The sequence below is a fragment of the Eptatretus burgeri genome, chromosome 7 (genome assembly GCF_056783735.1).
Source record: "Eptatretus burgeri isolate ZD-2024b chromosome 7, Ebu_testis_v1, whole genome shotgun sequence".
Taxonomy (NCBI): Eukaryota; Metazoa; Chordata; class Myxini; order Myxiniformes; family Myxinidae; genus Eptatretus; species Eptatretus burgeri.
The window spans coordinates 92,560,217-92,568,403 of record NC_140967.1 but is presented as its reverse complement, the minus strand read 5'-3'; the positions used below and the strand labels follow the sequence as shown (position 1 = coordinate 92,568,403).

The window sequence follows — 8,187 nt, the reverse complement described above, 5'->3', positions numbered from 1 at the left end:
ATGATGTCACAATTGTTCTTTTTTTCACGATTGACGTCACAATGCTTCTCCTTCGTTAGATATGACATCACAATTGACGCTGGGGACATGAGTATGTGCCTTTTCAAGGTTTGATATCGTTCTTCATCCGTTTCAGCTGTTTCCCAAGCTTTGAAAGCTGTTTTTTCCCAAGGTTTGAATTATTTTTTCAAATCATTAATTAATCCCAAGGTTTGAATTTTCCCAAGGGAAACAGCTGTTTACCATGGGTTTGAAAGCTGTTTTTTTCCCCAAGGTTTGAATTAATTGTTCATATTATTAATTAATCCCAAGGTTTGAATTTTCCCAGGTTTGAAAGCTCTTTTTTTTCCCCAAGATTTGAATTAATTGTTCAAATTATTACTTAATCCCAAGGTTTGTATTTTCCCAAGGGAAACAGCTGTTTCCCAAGGTTTGAAAGTTTTTTTTTTTTGCACGTACAGCCACACAATATAATTCCAGCAATCTCTGTGTGTGTCTGTCTCTGTCTGTCTGTATGTGTGCTTGTCTGCGACCGCCGTTTCTCGACAACCACCAGTCCGATCTGATCGAAACTTGCCCGGAATATTGCTGGGGACCCGAGGATGTGCCTTCTCGAGGTTTGATATTAATCGGACCAGCTGTTCAAGGTATGGCCATTTATTTGCCGACCAATGACAGGACACTGTGCATTGACATCAGGAATGACGTCACAATTATTCTTTTTTTCACGATTGACGTCACAATGCTTCTTCTGCGTTTGATATGACGTCACAATTGATGTTGGGGACCTGAGTATGTGCCTTTTCAAGGTTTGATATCGTTCTCCATCCGTTTCAGCTGTTTCCCAAGTATTTCCCAAGGTTTGAAAGCTGTTTTTTTCCCAAGGTTTGAATTAATTGTTCAAATTATTAATTAATCCCAAGGTTTGAATTTTCCCAAGGGAAACAGCTGTTTCCCAGGTTTGAAATCTGTTTTTTCCCAAGATTTGAATTAATTGTTCAGATTATTACTTAATCCAAAGGTTTGAATTTTCCGAAGGGAAACAGCTGTTTCCCAAGGTTTGAAAGATTTTTTTTTTTGCACATACAGCCACGCACGTACGGGCACACACGTACGGACACGCGAGAGTGAAGGAATGGCCTGTGTGGTGTTGTTTCTGGCACACAGTTTGAATTTTTTTAATTTTTTTTTGCATGTACGGCCACGCACGTACAGGCACGCACCACCCATCGAAATATTAATGCTGAAGGACCAATTTTGTGCTCCTCGCGGTCGCGTCACGTTTTTCTCAGTACTGTGACCTGGACTGAAAGAAACTTCGTATCTGTAAGAGTGCATCGCACATAGTGGCAATAGTCAACTTTCAACTCTGAAGCAGAATAAACACTTTTCGTTTTACATTCGTTTACATGGCGACGTGTGACGTCACCGCTGAGGCGTCATGACGTCATCAGTCATTCCCTGACATCATTACGTCTGTCGTCGACAGACCGTTACCGCTGAGCGGTGTAATTCCACTCCTCGAAAATAGCATCTGCAATGTAAAACCCTCTTCTGCACATGCTGACTACCTCATAATGTGCATTTGACACAAAAAAAAAATGTAACAAGAAACATTGTATCTTCTATATATTAATACTGAAGGACCAATTTTGGGCTCCCCCTAGCGGTCGCATCACGTTTTTCTCGGTACTGTGACCTGGACTGAAAGAAACTTCGTACCTGTAAGAGTGCATCGCACATAGTGGCAAGAGTCAACTTTCAACTCTGAAGCAGAATAAACACTTTTCGTTGAGATGGGGGCGAGGAGTGAAGAGACGAGGCAAGGAGTGAAGAGGCGGGGGGCAAGGAGTGAAGAGGCGGGGGGGCAAGGTAAGCAAATTGAAAGAGGGAAACGGGGGGGCAAGTGGGGCGGGGAATCAAGAGACGGGTGGCGGGGAGTGATGAGGCGGGGGTGGGGCCGGGGTGATTAAATTTTTGGGCGGGGGTAAGCAAACTGAAGGGGGGGGGAATGGGGCAGGGGCGGGGGATGAGTATGTGGGGGCAAGCACGCCCTGTCCTTCGAGTGTGAGTGAGCTGGTGAGGGTGGTTGAATGCACAGAATCCGTCTGTGACGGGGTTTCGGCTAGTCATATATGATATACGAGCGAATACTGTACTGAGATGCGCGAGAAAAAGAGGGGGGAGAGTGAGGAGGTGGAGGGGGAAAGAGAGAAGGGAGGGACAACAAGGAGGAGTGGGGGCACGAGGTGGGAGGGAGAGTGGTGAGGGGTGGGGGAAAGTAAGACAGTATGAGGTGAGAGGAAGGGAAGGCAGACATGCGATGGAGCGTTAATTACGATTCATACTGTCTCATCAAAATGATTCTGCATGGAATAACAGCAAAGATAGAAACAAAAAGTCTGAAATCCATTTTTTCCGGTCACACTATAAATACCCCCTGGAGACAAACACCACTTGGACATGTCCGGAGATAAACGCAAGCGAAAGCTAAAACAAGCGAAAGCCTAAGTCACATTTCGATGATGTACTTTAATTAGTCCGTGAGAGTATACCATACTTAACAATGACCGTACAAGGAAAAAAAAATCGTTTTGTTTTTGTTTAATTGAAATTTTCACATGAGCATTCAAGAATTAAGGATAATTTAATTCATTTAAACTGAATTCATCTTCAAAGAAATAATTGGTCTTCTTTGTTCCACGCGTCCCGGTGCAGGTAGACCCTTGAAGGAGATGTACGTCTTCTTGGGGGTTCGCTGAGCGATCTCTTCACCCTGGATATTCGACGGGGTGTCCTTGAGCGAGATAGTCTTCTTGAGCTGGATCTCCGTCTCCTTGAGCTAGACGACCGTTGTCTTCTGCGAGATAAGCGTTTCCTTGAGCTTGACGACCGTCGTCTTCTGCGAGATAAGCGTTTCCTTGAGCGAGATAGTCTTCTGAACGGGGAGCGTGTTCTCGAGCTAGATCTCCGGCTCCTGGAGCAGGAGCATCTCATTGAGGTGGAGCATCTTCTTGAGCGAGATCTCAGTGTCTGAGAGAGACTGTCTTCTTGAGTTACTTCTCTTCCGGAGACCTAGAGCGCCCGTCATGGAAAATTCCATTGGAGACGTTCCGCCCACACACCCGTCATGAAAAATTCCATTGGAGACGTTCCGCCCACACGCTCGTTCTGGAAAATTCAATTGGAGACGTTCCGCCCACACGCCCGTTATGGAAAATTCCATTGGAGACGTTTCCCCCCACACGCCCGTTATGGAAAATTCCATTGGAGACGTTCCGCCCACACGCCCGTTATGGAAAATTCCATTGGAGACGTTCCGCCCACACGCCCGTTATGGAAAATTCCATTGGAGACGTTCATTACCACTTTTCTCCACAATGTTGAGAAAAATGTATATTTTTTGGAGTAACATCCCAACAACCTTCTTGAATATTTTAAAAATGTTTTTATTATTTGTTAAACAGTGGTTTGCCATTCGCCCATTGGTTTGCAATCTCAGTTGCTCAAAGTTCACTCACAAGTGTGAAGCCCTGATCAATCATACGGCCGCCATTTTGTGATCATTGCCAACCACAGTACATGTTCGGTGGTGTCATATTAACATATTCACAATAGACATGCCCCATCATGTAATCTGTGCAGACAAACATTCTAAATAGAAAAAAATATTCTAAACGATGCAGGTAATGATGTAGGGACAAGCCATGTACAGAATAAAAGATAGAGTCTACATTGTGTTCTGTCCATGGCTTGTCTCTTCTCCTCCCCTTAACCCCGCCCCTCTCTTCTCCTCCCCTTAACCCCGCCCCTCTCTCTCTCTTCTCCTTCCCTTAACCCCGCCCCTCTCTCTCTTCTCCTCCCCTTAACCCCGCCCCTCTCTCTCTTCTCCTCCCCTTAACCCCGCACTCTCTCTTCTCCTCCCCTTAACCCCGCCCCTCTCTCTCTTCTCCTCCCCTTAACCCCGCCCCTTCTCTCTCTTCTCCTTCCCTTATCCCCGTCTCTCTCTCTTTTCCTCCCCTTAATCCCGCCCCTCTCTCTTCTCTTCCCCTCCCCTTAACCCCGCTCCTCTCTCTCTCTCTTCTCCTTCCCTTAACCCCGCCCCTCTCTCTTCCCCTCCCCTTAACCCCGCCCCTCTCTCTCTTCTCCTCCCCTTCACCCCGCCCCTCTCTCTCTTCTCCTCCCCTTAACCCCGCCCCTCTCTCTTCTCCTCCCCTTAACCCCGCCCCTCTCTCTTCTCCTCCCCTTAACCCCGCCCCCTCCACAAGCCCCGAACACCACGTCCACGGTCTCCTCATCAGTGCAGGCTGTGGGGTCATTTGAAGAGATTAGGGAAGGGGTGGAGTGGGAACCCTCCGGAAAAATCAGCTTCACGCTTTGAAGCTTTAAATTAATAATCTTTAACCGAGAAAATCATCTTTAACCGAGTCCCAATTAGCTCGTCCAGACAGCGGGTCTGACGGACGTCATCGAGAACTGACAACGTGGGGACATCAGTGATGGGGTATGAACCCTAAAACTTGAATAAACCTCAATAAGAGTGAAATAACCTGAAGGGGGTAGATGGGGGTTTATGACGGGAGAAAACGGGAAGAGAGAGTACATGGAATTAAATAAATAGGGAATAGGAAAATGGGGGAAAGGATGGAGGAGGGAACGGGAGGGTGAGGAGAGGAAGGAGGAGAGAGGAAACGGGAGGGTGAGGAGAGGAAGGAGGAGGGAGGGAACGGGAGGGTGAGGAGAGGAAGGAGGAGGGAGGGTGAGGAAAGGATGGAGGAGAGAGGGAACGGGAGGATGAGGAGAGGAAGGAGGAGAGAGGAAGTGAGGATGGGAGAGGAAGGTGGAGAGAGGGAACGGGAGGGTGAGGAGAGGAAGGAGGAGGGAGGGAACGGGAGGGTGAGGAGAGGAAGGAGGAGGGAGGGAACGGGAGGGTGAGGAGAGGAAGGAGGAGGGAGGGAACGGGAGGGTGAGGAGAGGAAGGAGGAGAGAAGGAACGGGAAGGTGAGGAGAGGAAGGAGGAGGGAGGGTGAGGAGAGGAAGGAGGAGAGAGGAAGTGAGGATGGGAGAGGATGGAGGAGAGAGGGAACGGGAGGGTGAGGAGAGGAAAGAGGACAGAGGGAACGGGAGGGTGAGGAGAGGAAGGAGGAGGGAGGGTGAGGAGAGGAAGGAGGAGGGAGGATGAGGAGAGGAAGGAGGAGGGAGGGTGAGGAGAGGAAGGAGGAGAGAGGAAGTGAGGATGGGAGAGGAAGGGGGAGAGAGGGAACGGGAGGATGAGGAGAGGAAGGAGAGAGGGAGTAAGGATGGGAGAGGAAGGGGGAGAGAGGGAACGGGAGGGTGAGGAGAGGAAGGAGGAGAGAAGGAACGGGAGGATGAGGAGAGGAAGGAGAGAGGGAGTAAGGATGGGAGAGGAAGGGGGAGAGAGGGAACGGGAGGGTGAGGAGAGGAAGGAGGAGAGAAGGAATGGGAGGGTGAGGAGAGGAAGGAGGAGGGAGGTAGTGAGGATGGGAAAGGGAATGAGGGAAGGAGTATGAATGACAAGAGTTCCCTCACAAGGAACTTCAACACAAAGGGACATTCGGTCCTCCAAGCTTGCGCAATGGTTGTGGTCCAGTGGATATGTCGAATATGAGGCCAAGATGTTCACTTCCGGAAGAAAGCATGAAAATTTGTATACAGGGGTTTTTGAGTATGCTGAATCCATTTCTAACCGGATCCACGCTGGCAAACCAAGGGATCACACTCAAAATCAAGAAATCCAAGATGGCCACCCTGCGTATTGCAGATTTTGATATTTCGTTAGAACTTTGGTTCTATTTGACATAAAAACATGATCTTGGTGCCGATTTATAGGTTTTTAGGGTCAAAGAATTCAATGAGATGCCTTAAAATACCATAAATGTGATTGGAACAAAATCCAAGATGGCTGTCCTCTGTAGGTTATGCAAATATCAATCTCGTTGTTTTTTTTTTTTCTTTTTGGCATAGAACATGATCTTATGGCTAAATATAGGTTTTTAGGGACAAGAAATTCAATTACGTAGCTTAAATTACATTGTATTCAGAACAAGATCCACGAAAGTCATCAAAACAATGAACACATAGGGTGAACAATTCAATGAATTAATGCTTTATTTTTGTTTACTTCTCAGGAAGACCATACATGTATATCATTTCATTATTCTAATGTTTTATTTTGTTTTCAGAACTTGCCATTAATCTGATGGTTTGTTTTATTTTCAGAATTGGTCATTAATCTGATAATTTGTTTCATTTTCAGAACATTAATCTGATTAGGCTACATATTGTATGACTAAAACTGAAATATTTGATGTAGATATCTCAGTTATATAAATATAACAGATTTCACTTTCTTTTCAGGAAAGATGGTGACCATTCCAAGGTGCATGCCTACCTGTAACTAACCTGACGTAGAATAGACTAATATGGCAACCAAGAAAATAAAGCTGGACAGTGCTTCTGATGTGGTTTTGCCCGAAACAGATTGGACACTTTGTGCTCTATGTCAAAAACGTTCATCAGAACCGCTGAGAGACCCATCTCAATCCAAGGATGCCCATCAGTCCCGAGCTTATGATACAATAGCTGAACATATCCAGGAGCTACACTCACTTGGTGCCCTGCCAATGGACATAAATTTGTCACGTTTGGATGACGGCCAAGGTATAGCTGCAACTCTTTCCCAGCACAATGCAAAATGGCACAAAACATGCCACATGAAGTTTAGCAAAGAGAAAGTTGAGCGTGCCCGCAAGAAGATAGCCAAAGTAAGAGAGACTGAGACTTCTCCACTCAAAGGCAGACTACGAGGGGCATTCCCTGGTTCCTCCATTCAAACTGACAAAAGCCTGTCCTGCTTCTTTTGTGACGACAAAGTGGAGGAAGGTTATCATAGAGCTGCTACAGCACAGATAGACGCAAATCTTCGAAAAATGGCAACAGAGCTTCGTGATACCCGACTGCTTGCCAAGCTGTCCTCAGGTGATATGACCGCAATAGATGCTGTATTCCACAAACAGTGTTTGACTGCCTTATGCAATAGACACCGCACACTTGTCAGGAAAGAGGCTCAGAAGGAAGATCCACATCTAACGCCTGAGTCTATAGCCTTTGCCGAATTGGTATCCTATATTGAAGGGTCTCGACAAGAAGAAGAGCATGCTGAACACATTTTTAAGCTGTCAAGCCTTGTACGACTCTACAGGTCACGACTTCAGCAACTTGGTAGCGATATGCCAGAGCGCACAAACTCAACTCGTTTGAAAGAAAAGCTTCTTGCACAAATTCCTGACTTGGAAGCGCATAAAAGCAACTATGAGGTCGTGCTGACATTCAAGGATGACGTTGGAGAAACATTGTTGGAGGCAAAGAAACGGGACTGTGAGAGTGATGCTGTTGTTCTTATGAAAGCTGCTAATATAATCAGGAATGAGATATTTCAGAAGCACTATACGTTCACAGGATCACTGACAGACGAGCAGTATGATGACAACACGGCCTCCTTGATGACGTTAGTTCAGATGGTACTTGGCGGTACAAACATAAAAAATCAGATGGAAAACAACCATGTTGTGAAAACAGCTGCAATATCCATAGTTGAATTGATTACATTCAACACAATCAAAAGTAGAAGAGAAGCCACTGCTCCAACGACTCGGCACAGCCTGGAACGTGAAACTAGACTCCCTCTGTACATTGGGTTGCTGATCCACAATAAGACCCGAAAGCGTGACTTGATCGACACCCTTTTTGAGAAAGGGTTGTCTGTATCTTATGACCGAGTACAACAGATAGCAACTGATGTAGCAAACAGTGCATTGGCCTCTTTTGGAGATGTTGGAGTTGTGTACCCCAGAGTCCTGAGAAAGGATCCTTTCACAACAGGCAATCTGGAAAACATCGACCACAATCCTTCATCCACTTCAGTTCAAACTGCATTCCATGGAACCGCCATCTCTCTCACACAGCATGTTACTAATGAATGTGCAGGCACAGAGCTTCAGAAGACCCCTATTATTGAATTGACAAGAACATGCTAAGAACAAGGAAGATGAAGCCAATTATGGAGTCATACATGACTGTCCCACCGGCTGCTTTCCCAGATGATAGCCCTACTCCACACAAGACAGAGGGACAAGCTGTTCCAGAAAAGTCTCCAGTTGATTCAGA

The 8,187-nt window shown here is 46.3% G+C and overlaps 1 pseudogene; it reads left to right on the top strand.

The window, feature by feature from the left end:
* Window positions 1-8,063: 8,063 nt before the first annotated feature.
* Window positions 8,064-8,187, top strand: part of LOC147023800 (uncharacterized) — a 1,614-nt pseudogene continuing 1,490 nt past the window's right edge.